The sequence below is a fragment of the Plectrocnemia conspersa genome, unplaced genomic scaffold, assembly GCF_051122295.1.
Source record: "Plectrocnemia conspersa isolate PC_06_02 unplaced genomic scaffold, ASM5112229v1 ptg000002l, whole genome shotgun sequence".
NCBI lineage: Eukaryota > Metazoa > Arthropoda > Insecta > Trichoptera > Polycentropodidae > Plectrocnemia > Plectrocnemia conspersa.
Window position 1 is genome coordinate 13,777,580 of NW_028277166.1, and position 14,481 is coordinate 13,792,060.

The 14,481-nt window shown below is 30.6% G+C and overlaps 1 protein-coding gene across 1 annotated transcript in view; it reads left to right on the forward strand.

Annotated features, from left to right (window-relative positions):
• pip (heparan sulfate 2-O-sulfotransferase pipe) overlaps positions 1–14,481 on the forward strand; it is a 78,739-nt gene that overhangs the window by 59,216 nt on the left and 5,042 nt on the right. The gene's annotated exons all lie outside the window — the stretch shown is intronic.

The following is a 14,481-nucleotide window of genomic DNA, read 5'->3' on the forward strand; positions in this document are numbered from 1 at the left end:
TTCACGCGTTTTTATGAGCTAAAAATATTATTTCTTAAGCTTGTAAAAATATCGTGCTAATTTAATGAAGATTTTTGTCTTTTATGTAAAGATTGGAATATATATTTATTTAATTAGTATAGTATTTATAGTATATAATTTATAAAATGTTTATATTTATTTTGATAGCATGAAAAACATTACTTTTTGTCATAACATAAATATAATATATACATTTAAAATATCACGAAAACAGCTGACCGAAATATGTTAGATTTATGTCTGTGGTGACTATACAGTCTATACATCATATTTTAAATTAGAAATCTAATAAAAGTACATTCATTATTGTGTTGTTGGTTTTATGCTATTTCTGTAAAGTGCATATGAAAACGATTCCTACCCCTACTGCTGCAATGCAACTTTAGACCATAGTTCTCGCCTCCTTTTATGTTCAACCATATTTAATACTCAATAATATTTGAAGCACATACATGTAAAAAGTATTTATTCAGTCTTCTGGTTCTGATCAGAATAGGCATCATATAAGTAGACATTAAAGTCAATCGTAGCAGTTGAAGCCATGAATGATTTGTGGCGACCGTTCGCCAAACAAGAACTAAATTATTACGGATTTTCTTGGAGCCACTTTAAATTTACTTTTGGTGATGAAAGCTTTTTAAAGGAAATTGTTGCTTATCACACGTTTCTGAGTGCTTCTGAAAAACCTCAACTTTTCACTAGGCGACGAGAATATCAACCGTTTTTAGACACTACGGACTTTTGATCGTGGGTCGTAGAGGACAGTGCACTTATTTTTTTTTTTGATCAAAGATCAGCGTTGCTTTTACCCTTAAATTGTCTGGTCCATATTTAAGCTTCATCTAGCAGACTAATTCTGCAGTGATTAGCATGTGCTAAGTCATTAATTGGCGTCCCATTAACGACTTTTACGAGCTTATAACTTTTCCCAGTTGGGCTTCATTTAAAGCAGCTTTTCGATCCGCCTCTACGAAGCGAGGCTTTCTTTAAAAAGTCAGCCAGGAGTATGCATCACCTCATTTTCACGAGGACGACGACAGCAGCCCCTAAATGGCGCGTCACAGTGACACCCCGGATAATGTGCTCCGTAAACCATGTCCGCAGTAGCATATTTGATCAATATTGAATAGTGCTTTCTCTTTTTTGTGCTGTGTATATAACTAAAGTGTTCCGTTCATATTTAAAATGTCATGAACTGCATCTCCACCGGCAACCCACGACCCTCGCAATGTCATGAATCAGCATACCACATTGCAAAATAAATATCTGCAAGAAGGGAACGTAAAGCACGATGTAATGATGCTCACCAGAATTTTTTTAAACCTGGTTTCGTTTCCAACGTCTGGAAACTAGGAAAGCGATTAAAGAATGTCGCCATATTTCCTTATCAAAAGCAAATAAATTCTGTGCACAATTGTTTGTAGACAGGACTTTACGATTTTTTAGTGAATGGATAATTTTGTAGCACTACATATAAGTGAAACATTATCACGATTATTAGTAATTATTTTATTCATTTATTTAGCTGAGCAACAATTTAAAAATTGCACTTCTAGTGTTTTACATATCCGTGCAAAGAAGCGACGATAAAAAAGAGGTTTAGGTCAAACGTAGAGGTGGAGCAGGCGATGCATGTGTGACTGTAGCCAAAAAATTTTTGGTAGACGTATTTTATAAGTGATGCTTGTAATAAACATCATGGAGTTTACTTAAAACAATGATTTCCTAATGTACTTTTTCTAAAAAAAATTTGATAAGACTCACGTATTTCAAATTAAATATTTGTATAAAAGAGGCGAATAAAAACATAAATAACACAATTTAATGGGATGGCTGCTTTCTCCGGAGTAAAAATAATACTTCAGTCCTTTTTTAATCAACAGTAAAAAAAGCGAAAAGTTTGTTTGTATTAAATTAGAAATCCAGTAGAAACTGCTAAAAATATTAAGATTATGTACTTTCAATAGGTGCTTATTATTAGTATACCTTTCTTTAGTAGCAATAATATTGTTTTATAGTAATATTATTTTGATCTTAGATTCAACACAAATATAAAAAGCGTGTGAAAAATATAATCTATCGTTCAAACAATTTTTTAGATAAATTTATAAAAAAATAATTTATAGCCAGATCGTTTACGTGAGCACAGATTCGCAGCTTATTAATGTGTTTTTTATGGTAATCTATTTTTCACGGTCATTGCACGCATAACTGAGAATTAGCTAATTGTTATATATCGTTATGTCATAACGTAATTTAATTTAAATTTAATAGTCGGGTTAAAGTATTGACCGTACTTGTAATTATCGGTTATATTGCGGCCATTATTTATGACCACAAGTATATATTGTTGTACATGCACAAGAGATGCATATTTCCATTCGAAGCTCATGAACACGTACATATATATGATGTATATGAAATGTTCTTAAGTAATAAAATTATATTTATTTAATTTTATTATTTTAAAATACAGACCACGTATACACTCTTAATCTCTTTACTTAATGTAAGACCGTTTTCTCTCTCAGAACTGGTTACAGAAACAATGCACACAATCTTCTGTTTAAATTGGCTGTTTACTGTATTCACAATAGGATGAATCGCTAGAATTACCAACTTTTAACTTTCTTTCGATTTCTTGGATAGGCCAATTTAAAATTCTTTCCCGATATTAATTCCTTAGTCGTGAGGTTAAAGGCTAACACGCATTAAAGTCGTTCGTTATGACGGATGCGTTGGCGAAATTGCTTATTTTTTAATAACGAAAATCGCTTTGATGCAATATAAAAAATATGTTGAACGAGAATTTAATGGTGTCATTAATGTTAGCTCACTTTGATTCAGAGAAATGAACGCTTGGTGTTAATGAAAGGTAAATACCGGTTAATAGAAGAAAATATTTAGTACTTTTCGCTACAGAGCGTACAAAAACAATAAAAGTTAGCTGTGTGAGTGTCGTATATAAAGAGAATTTTTGATATAACTATGTAAACCTATTTGTTTGTGTACATCATTGTGTGCAAATTGTTTAACCTCAATGTTTAACGATTTTGGCACCGAAACACATATGTATGTGTATTTTTTCGTTTTTACATCATATTTGTTGAAAAGTCAGACTTTTCGTTTTTTAATGATTTAGTAAATGATAACCTAGTTTAACTATAAAACATAATTACATTTCATATATTGATGTCATTAAGTGTAAATCTCAATTATTAGCTACTTTATATGAAGTACAATAGATTGTGTGTTTTACTTTTAATAAAAAGCTGAAATGTCGTCATTAATTCTAAGCCAGAAATTCTTCAATTATCTCGCAAAAAAATATTAAAAAAACAGTCTCGAATCTAGTCCGAAAATATTTTTAAAATATGTTATTTCAGTGAAATCATATTAGATATATATTTTTACCAGTGAAAATATAACTTATCTGGCATATGTTGCATGTAAAATTGTGTGATTTTAACTTTTTCATATGTCATAATATGTATGTAAATTTACATGTTTATCATTATTGATTTACATGCAATGTAGTGTTAGTTAATGTGTATTTTTTGGTAAAATTATATTTTCTCAATATGATTACTATGCTTACCGATTTTCAGGATATACCTCATACATAAATAGCATTTTTGATATATCATTATTTTTTTATATACTTTAGCTACAACAACAAAACAAATGTTTGGCTTAACAAAACGCGTGAATTCATTAATTCGGCACGCCCAAAATGTTTGCATAATAGCCACACAGACTTTAGAAAGTCATCAATTTTTATATATATTTTTAAGCTTCGAAACACGCCTAGAAACAATAATTTCGCTCATAAATTACCATCTTGTAAAGATCCCTTTCACTAACGAATAAACCGGAGGCGAAGCTAAACAATAACATAATTGGTTATAAATTTACTCTTTCTCCCATTCATTTAAGCTTTATCTAAGGATCAGTATAGAGAATATGACACATGGTCATATCACGACTCACTAAATCGATTAGCTTAACATAATGAATCAGATATTAAAGACTTATGTATTTATGAGCAATAAATTGTATATCAAACAGCTTTACTGACTGAAAAATCACATCACTCGGCCACTAAGATCAAAAATAATATAAGAGCTTATCATAAAACAAAATAATGAAATACATATATGTTCATTCATCTAGAATAATTTGACAGTTAATGTAGTATTTTGTACAGAAAATGTACAGTCAACATTTTCTTACAAAGTAGGCCGATCAAGCTACAGATAAAAACTAACTTAAAGCAACGTTGCATCCATATTAATAACTATAGATTATCTAGATTGTGTGTATATTGCCGCATATGTTCCGATTTCGTCATAGATGAATTTAAGTGATATAGTTTAAAATACATAAAGTGCATAAGACCTTATTGAAAATAAAATAAAAAACTCTGAAGAAGCAATTGTTGTTACTTTCTCATCTGCCATTCATACATTTTTTAATGTCTGACCTACATCCTGATCAAGGCTATCGAGCTCGTCCAACAATCGCTAATTGAAATATATTTTTTGCTGTCATCATACGGTAGTAAACAGTAGCTTAAGATACCATCATTAGCGGCTCTCTCGGTTCCATTGTGTTGCGAGCGACATCATGGGCGATCATTCTCCAAGATACAAGTAACGACAATTAGTCGTGAGATGATGTCCGAACACGCAACGGATCCTGCTAATCCTCGCCATCGCATAAATCTCGGCTAGAATTACGGAAATGCCTCTTCTGTGTCGTGATCGCTCTATTTCTGGCATACTGCCGTAATAAACACGTAAACGCATATAATAGAAAACGTACTTATTTATGAATAAGATATGTAATAGACTGTAATAGTATATATGATCTAATTACTATTGAACTGTTCCACTTATTATACACTCGATCATGCTGTCGGTCTGATAACCATGCGCTTTTTGCAGTGATGTTAATACATTCGTAACACTTCATTTCCATGATTGATACATTAATTTCCATGCTTCATAGTCGTGAAGTAATGAACTTCTTTCATTAACATTATAATGTTCAAGTCGTGCCCTCAGCTCGGATTCGTATATATTTTTTATATGTCTGATATAACGGATTTTGATTGGCAATTGATAAATTGAACAATAATATGCGTCCAGTAAAAAAAATGTAGTAACTCACCAAAAACGTACTTAGGAGAGGTTATCTAGAATCGTGCTAATAAAATTCAATCCGTAAAAGCGGATAGTTTTATCCAATTATAGTAATTGACGAGGAGCATTATGTTGCAATTTACGAGATTACCTGTGAAACGATTATTTTTTTCTGAATTAAACTTACCGGACAACTTAGCACGTGATAGTTGACAGGTTAAACTGTATTTTATTTTTATATAATAAAAATAATCATGCTCATTTTATTTTTTTCAATATTTTTATAGAAGCATCTTGTTACTACATCAACTACATAAAACATGAATTTTCTTAAAAATCTGGATTATTTTCTCAGAAATGTTTTTTAGCACATTAAATTTATTTAGTACTTCTTTATATTATTGCCATGACCTTAAATATATATAAATAAGACTCGGTCAGTTGGATTTTCATAGTTAACACATTGATACCGATAGCTTAATAAAATAAGCGTAATGCTAATTTAAGTCGAAATTCTCTTATTAATAACAATTAATGGCTGATGTTTATTTTATTTGTTATATATTTATTATATTTTTAGTTGTAAATTTTCACTTCCCTTTTTAAAATTTATGTATGTTTTACATCACAAGTATTTCTATTGTATATTAAAATACTAACAGTCAGTCTTGATTTAGCTGTTAATACCTAAGTGCGTATTTTGTTAAATATTTCAATATTTCGATGTTAAAAAAATTCGCTTCAAAATTTACGAGGACAGAATATTTACCAAGTGAACAATTTATACAAAATTGCATGTTATATAAATTTCTTTAAAAAATGGTAACTACTGGCATTAAAAATATTTGTGATGTAGTAGATGTTTTATTTTATATCCGCAATTGTCAAAGATGGTTTAAAATAATTTGAATTGAAAATTACGATATCAAATCCAGTCTGATTCAACAGTGCATATACACACAAAGAATATTGGGAAGGCTTGGAAACATGGTTTATAGATTCCGCACTAATTGATCGAAGAAAACAAGTCGGTGCGTATCAGTATATTCCAAGAGCTTCTAGATCTGGAAGCTGGTCACCTTTTCTCGATCATTTGGTAACCGAAGATGAGAAATGATAAAAATCATCGTTGTATGTCAAAAATCAGTTATTCGAAAGCCAAGCTGCAAAAACTATCTTGAAGCCCGGCTCAGTATAAAAAAAGTTATTTTTTATTGTAATGGGATTGTGCATTACAAAACTTTTAAAGTTAGCGAAATCTTCTATTGTGCATGAAGTCGAATATTTTTACAACACGACAATGCGCGTACCTATGTGGCGGAATTGACTTTCGATTACATCAAGGTTTAATCTCATCCACATTATTCTTCAGACCTTGTTCCTTTCGAATATCATTGATTTCGATCAATGCAACAAGATGTAAAAATATCAAAATTCAAACGATGTGAAAAGGTTATTAAAAATCATTAAAATAAAAATAAATATTCATTAAAAAAACGACATTATTTTTGAGGTTACCTAATACATTATAAGTATATATAAATAAGTAAAATATTTATGTTATGTAAAAAAGAGCTTTCATAATAAGCTAATTGTTTCTAATATAATACAATAATAATATTCAATAGTATATAATTCTCCAAAATGGTATGTGTGATTTTGTAAATCATAATAAATGTTAAGATAAATAAGATTTAATGAATCGGTAATTACAATTTCAACTTTCATATAATGAAACTAAAACTGTAAACCTCAAATAGATTTTATTGTACCTAGGTAGCTATTATTATGGCGGAAACTTTTTATTAAATTTATTAGTTTTCTACATATAAATTGCTATGCAAATAATAATTTATAAGTAATAGCTTTTTAACTTAATGGTATGTATAGTATGTCTCACAAGCTCACGAGGTTATATCCTGGTATGATTTCAGTCATACTAGGTCGTGGCCTGTGGGTCAAAGGTCACGAAGCAGTCGCTAAAAAAAGTATTGAAGTATCTCATTAACTAGTAATATTACAGGAAAAATAGTTTATTATAATATTAACAAAAATATCTACCACTACAGTCGATGTATCTCAAAATTTCAGCAAATAAAAAGAGACGTGGTAAAAATACATATACAAGCTTATTTTATTTACATTTATCAGTTAATCTGTTACAGTGAAGTTATATTTTTATTGGCGATTTAGTGAAATCATATACTACTAATACATTTTCACCGATAGATATATTTTTTACTAGCGAAAATATAATTTAACTTTTATTAAGCTGCTGTTCAAACCCAAACCTAACCTTAATTAAACTAAACCCGACTTTTTTTAAAACTTTTGTTAGTTTAGAATAGGTTTGGGTTTAGCGTAATTTATTTGAAATATTGTAGTATTTTGTCGAACGATCTATGATTAGATGATATCGCATAGCAGATATCGTTTGTGAATAAATACAGTTTTACTAATACTGAGCAGTGAAATTGTAATTAATTGCATAATATATTTGAACTGACTGAGTTAGTGGAATTATATTTATACTAGTGGAAATATAATAGTTATATTTACTGTAACATATCTATATAATTTACAGTCTTTATTTCGGAAATCTCATCCTACATATTCCATTTTTTCACGAGTAAGACCGGTAGTGAGTCAACGAGAAATTGTTCTATGACGAGCAGCTAAGTGCATCTGGCTGCGGTCATCCGTGTTGGTCCAAGGCGAGAAACCGGATTATGTTGCATACTCTGTGGGAGACTGTGGGTGTGTTCGCCGAAACGTCCTAGCATCTTCAGATTTGCTCTCACGACTTATCTGGTTCACTCTCAGACATTCTATGCGCCGGAGGTACAGTTAAGGCACCATACCGGTGACATCTTCCGGAACGCTTGAAATAGTACGTTCAATGATCTCACAATGAGATAAGCAGAAACTGCTTCTAGAGACGCAATGACAAGGATGCGAAAAAATACTACAATTAAGAAAGTTTTTGTATTAAATTATTATATTTTTCCAGGAAGAATATTTATTATGGTTTATTGTAAAGGAGTCTTGAAATTGCATTTTAAGGAGGTTTATTTAATGGGCGTATAGATTTCTCGCGTGAGAAAACATCTACAAAACAAATCAACCACGGAGATAGGAAATCCCACCATCTTGAGCACTCATTTTTCATTTCACGCTCGGACAAATCGTAAATGCAGTGGAAAAAACTCCAGGAATATATGCAATAATTCATATTTAATAACAGCTGATCATTTTGCTAACGATTTTTATACTTTTCGCGATAGAATCATATATGTATAAGTCCTTTTTGGTTCTGAGATTCTTACAGTAGATGTACGCATTATTCTCTTACCATGACGAATGTCCTCAATTTTGATCCATCAGCTTTTCTCATAATTCATTGATGCCTGAAAAATTTTCCAGACTTTGCATGCGTTGCGCATGACTATCTCACATTAATGTGCTATTTTATTGTAGGTACTGAATAGCATTTCGATGATTCTGTGGTTAAATCGCGCTCTACAAACCCCACATGCGTTCACCACACCAAAAATACGCCGCAATATTTTTTTAATGCCCTCGTTCCTTTTGATCGATGATTAGCACTGAATTCAATAATGTTTTGTACATTAAAATTCAATTTTGGTCTATCTAGTCAACATTCTTTGTGTTTTATTAATCAAAAATAGCAGGTAAAACGATTTATTTTATTTATCATAGTTAATAATATATTACACCCATAAGCGATCAGATGTAGGAAATACTATTTGTTGGATGCTTCTAAATGATTTGTTTTTGTATTTATTGTATAAGCATCTATGTACATTATTTAATATACTACATTTGCTATCACTGCTAGCTCCTATCTAATCTATCTAATCTGTCACAAAACCGACGGAAGTGCAACATTTGCACGCGAAATCTGTAATTATTGTTGTCGGTAGCGCCGCCGTTGCATAATGGCAATAAAAGCCTTAACCTTCGAGCAGACACTGACCTGGGTTATGTTGCGTCACATAATCGAACCGAGTAGACAAAGTTCAAACGAGTCATGATCGATTCTGAATTACGTAACGGACAGTTGTCGGCACTATGTGGTTGGTTTGCCGGTGAATTTTAATGAAAATTATTGACCGTGCTTTGAATTACTCCGATGGCTCGTGACTGCTGAATTTAGAAAATTGCCTCTAATGAGTCATAATAGAGTTTTTTTGGTTTATTTGTAAGACAGTTTCATTGGGAGGAAGATTCTGTTAATGTAATGTTTATGTGTCTAAAATAACGTGACGGCTAGGATCAATATCAGATATGGTAAATTTACTTGCTTTTAAATATGAATTATCATTGGTCATTAATTATATGAATTATCACAAGAATACATAGTTTAAAAGTAGTTTCCCAAACTTTTTAGCTCAACACTCCTTTACTAAAATGTTTTTTCAGAGCTCCTTTTTTAAAAACTATATCTACTTGAATTATCTTGTACCCACATCTATGTAAGGTTAAGTTGATTTAGGTAAGCAATTAAGTATATTGGTATTAACGTGTCTCGCTAAGAATCACAGTACCTTGTTGCTAGTTACGATTATCTGGGCTAATGCTGGGGAGGAAGTGCACGGATAATCCGAACTATCAATTATTATTTGGTTTTAAAATATGTTTAGTAAAAATATAACAATACAGATTATTTTGTATTTTTTTTAGAAAATCTGTGATTTTTGTTTGCTTTTAAGAGTCTCAATAATTTTCAACGATTTTATATCGACTTTTTTAAAGCATTTTAAATTTAACAATAATTAGATGTATCACTTGCCTTAGTTTCTTTAGAATCCAAAACATATTTTTAACGTTAGAAAGAATCATTCTCCACGTTTAAACGGTATTATTGGCTTTATTTTTGACCAAGATTGTGTTATTTCATGTGTAGCATCCAATGTTGTCTTTTTTTTTCCAGAAATTTATCTAGCCATAATTTTTCTCAGCAAGGGTTGAATTAAGCTTGTAACATAAGGCCGAAAATTTTTTGCAACCATAAGGCCGTCGTTCGTTTTTAATATGCTATAATTCGGACGAGAAGGATCTGTCGGGTTCATCAACTGAAATACTCCTTATTTACAATTGGAAGGATTGACGCACATTATGATTATAAAAAGAGCAAGTTTGACTCACGATGAAAACGTTTAAACCGTTAACTAAAAATGAAACACCGTGGGAGACCACTTAACAAATTTAAGCACGAGCTAAAAATCATATAGGATTAAAAATGTTTCGTCTTGAGAATAGATACAACCGTTTTCAATCTATATTATCGAACAACGGTAATATATTTCGAATAAATTCATCACCCTTTTATAATTGGTCGTCCCAATGAAAAGGGGCAAATCGTGAATATAAATACTGGGACCCTAGAAACCAAGAATCACCCTTTGATACATCTGGCAGCACTTTACTTTAAAAAAATCACTTCATGAACCCATTTGGTTTTGTGCCAATCTTTGCAGATTATAATAATCAACAGTAAGATATTTTATTATAAGCAATTTATTTATTTTCAGTAGAAAAAAACCGAATATTCCCGGGAATAAATTGTAGAGTTGTCTCAACACAGAATCTCTAATTGATAGCCTTTTATTTGTTGATAAGCAGGAACCTCTTAATTTCGCAGTGTACATTATCTTTCATTCTGAAGTTGTGAACTAAAAGGAGTAATGTGCTCTTCTTCTGATACTATTTTGACTTTTGCATGGAGTCAGTTACATAATAATGAACACGTGGGTTCATCGCCAATAATTTTTTTGACATATGTTCATCAATATCTGAGTTGCTTCTGAAATAGCGTGGGCGTTCTTGATAAAGCTAGGTATATTTAGATAATTTTGTTATGTCAAGATGTTCGTAAAGTATTTTAAATATGGTTAAATCAGATCATTTTCTTTGCAGTAATTTCTCTTCATGATTTAAAAACAAAACAGAAATAAATATTATTATACGTTGAAAGGATGTGACTAAAAATGCCTTTTAAGTAAATGGGCATTTTTTACTCAGACTGACACACCTTATTAAAACTTTAGATTAACAAATATATTAACAAATAACAAATATATTAACAAATAAACAACAGACACAAATCAACTGTTGAGGTGATTTGTGTCTGTTGTTTTATCTTGTTTATATTTGTATGTATTATGATGTATTAGTACTTTTGACTATCGTGACGCATTAGGTTTGCCTGTCAGGTCACGATGGTTATAATTTTAATAAATAAATAAATAAATAAATAAAATTATTGTTACTTTAGACATATATTTTTGTTTTTATCTTTATAACCCGTGTCAAATTGTGGCAGTGAAAGACATACAATATCATATACGAATTGGTTGTTTACATCAGTGATAGTTCAGTTGTATATAAAAAAATCAATTAAAATGTTAAAAAATATAAAAAGCATTTAACTATTTCAGAGGTTCTGTTATGACGTACAAATTATATTCGTTCCATGACTGAATCAAATTGGGAAACGCTGCACTAGAACATATTTGGTAACATCTCTTCAAGAAAATAATGGAGGAGACTCACCGCGGACATTCTTGCGGATCACGATCCTCTCAGTTCCGAGGGAACGATAAGATAGGATTTTTTATTGTTATAGTGTGATCCATTATTTATTACCGGTACAATTTGGTCATGAAACTGCATTCATAGCGGATTGAAATAATCCAAGCTCGTCGTCTGTCCATCTGTAAACTTCTATTCACTGTTTTACAGTGATAGCATATTAATCAAAATTTTAGTTTATTCAACATTTAAAAACACGGATGTTTATTTTTGGTACTACATATATGTATCTCATAATACCTAATACTTATGCTTATAACAATATATTCGTTTTTATAAAATAAATGTAATTAAATTGTCTAGCTGTCAAGATTCTTGATTCAAGGCTTGTATGAGGCGACGTAAGCGTGATTTTTACGTGATATGTTAATTTGTACGTTCTACAAAATTATATTTTCTTTCGTCTATATTATAAAATAATTATTAATACCTGTGTTGTAAGAAAACGGACGACACGCGTCTTGTGAATCGTGAAAATTTTCATACAAAGTTATGTCGCCATGATCCAAATTCGAACTTTTCACATACTGAACGTAAAACGGAGCACGATTTTCCTTATTGAGCAATATGCGAACAATCGATATTGCGCAATAAAAACGAACGTAAATAAATAAAGTCGAGAGTCGTGAACTAGTACAATAAGAGTCTTTAGTTCGATTTTTCGCGTGTGTAATGCGTTAATTTGTCTCACAAGAGAAGAAAAACTTTCTCGTTTTTTGTTTGATTTTTAACTGTTGCAAATGTATGGTTTGAATAGTTACAAATAAATAACACAATAGATCTCTTTTTTAAAAAAAATTATAACTCGATGTATTGAACGTACGTACTTTAGGTTAAAAACTTGATCTCCATAAATATTATACTTGATTGTCATACATTGAATTGACCTTCCAGTAAACTTAAATGCCAATGAAAAATTAAGTATAATTTAAATAGGTTAATCGGAAAGCATGTAATTATATATTATGTGTTTGTCATGGAACCTTACCGTGCATTGCATTCTTTGCATCAATCCACGTAAATTTTGTTTTTGGCGAGAGCGATTAAGGATTCAACGAGATATCTTTCATATCGTTTATAAAAATAGAGCTCTCGAAAGTCTTACATTTAGATGCTCTTTTTTATTTATTTTTTTATTTATATACATATACACCTGTAAGATAGTATATCAACGCTACAAAAACCGCTGCGAAAACAACTGTATGGTAACCACAGAGCAAAGAATATAATGGTAACAAGTCAATGTGGGCGACGAGGCACATGGAATAAAATATATGGTTACTATGCGATCATATACATCACTTTATTCGCTATCATTGTCAAGTCACTATTTCATTTTCTATTAATAATATGGCTAATGAATTAAGATGCTCATATGATAAAGTTGCTTTGGAAAAATTGTGAGTTTAAGTTTCTAAAACTACGTTCACCCGAAGCAACTGTTACCGGGATGGCAAATAAAATAATTAAAGACAAAAAATTGTAGCTTTTTCGGGTTTTAAGACCCAAAGAGGTATGACTTCGTAGCCAGGAATAGCTAGTAACAATTTATTTAGTGTGCTTTTCTCCGAGCACTGGTGGAGAAGCTGTCGGAGGGATGATGGCGCATTGTTTGTGAAACCATTATGCACAAAATAATGTATCGAGGTTAATCACGATGCGATTAGACGCATTATTTACTTATTAATTTAAAAAACGATTCTTTGGACATTACAAGAGCTATTGTGGTGGTACGTTCAGTTACCGTCTGTGTTTATATTATACTATTGTCACTTTAATTCTTGAAATTATTGTGGTTCTGGTGATTTAATGTGCGAGTATACAAAGAAAACAGCTTGCTATTTTTATAAAATTTAGGGCTTATACTAAATTATTTTTACCATCGGATGTAAGAGAGCCAAATATTTTCATATCATTACGTACACGATTTTAATAGTGATATTACTTATCATCAATCAATACTTTTAGACTGCATTGATTTACTAATTAAATTTATACACTTCGATATATCATATCAAGTTTTTAGAGTGTGAGAAATAACCAACTGCAAAGCTATTGAGATAACGTTAGAGCTTCATGTTTAATTGCCAGATAAGCGAAATAAGAATGCCATTAACTTCAATAATTTGATATATTAATTTAATACGTAATATTTTTCTAACGTATTTCACAGTGGTTTTTAAGTAGAATTATACCATATATTACGGGGTTCGGGCCGGCTTTGTCATAAACATATGTACATATGTATATGATACATCTAAAGTAAATTTGGACAATTAATATATATTTGATTTACTTATTTATATTGATCCACTTCTGCAGCAAAAAACACCAAAACACACGGTTTTGGTATTTTTTGCTGCATGAGGTTAGACGCGAGTGAAATAATAAATATTTTATTAACGGTATCAAACTTGGCTAAATTAATTTACCAATTATTTTATAATTCTTTCTGTTTATCGATAGTTACAAATATTTAAAAATAATAATTTAATATTGCTTGCAGAACTACATGTGTATTTTATTATAAAATCATATTTCTATCTTTATAAAATACAACAATATTATTTGAAATCGTTGTTTATGAATATTTTAGCTACGTAAAGATCAGCGTTAGATTCGTAATTAATAAAATGTATTTATTCTTTACTCAAGTATCTTATTAAACATGAATTAGTGCAAACATGATTAGTACTTTTGT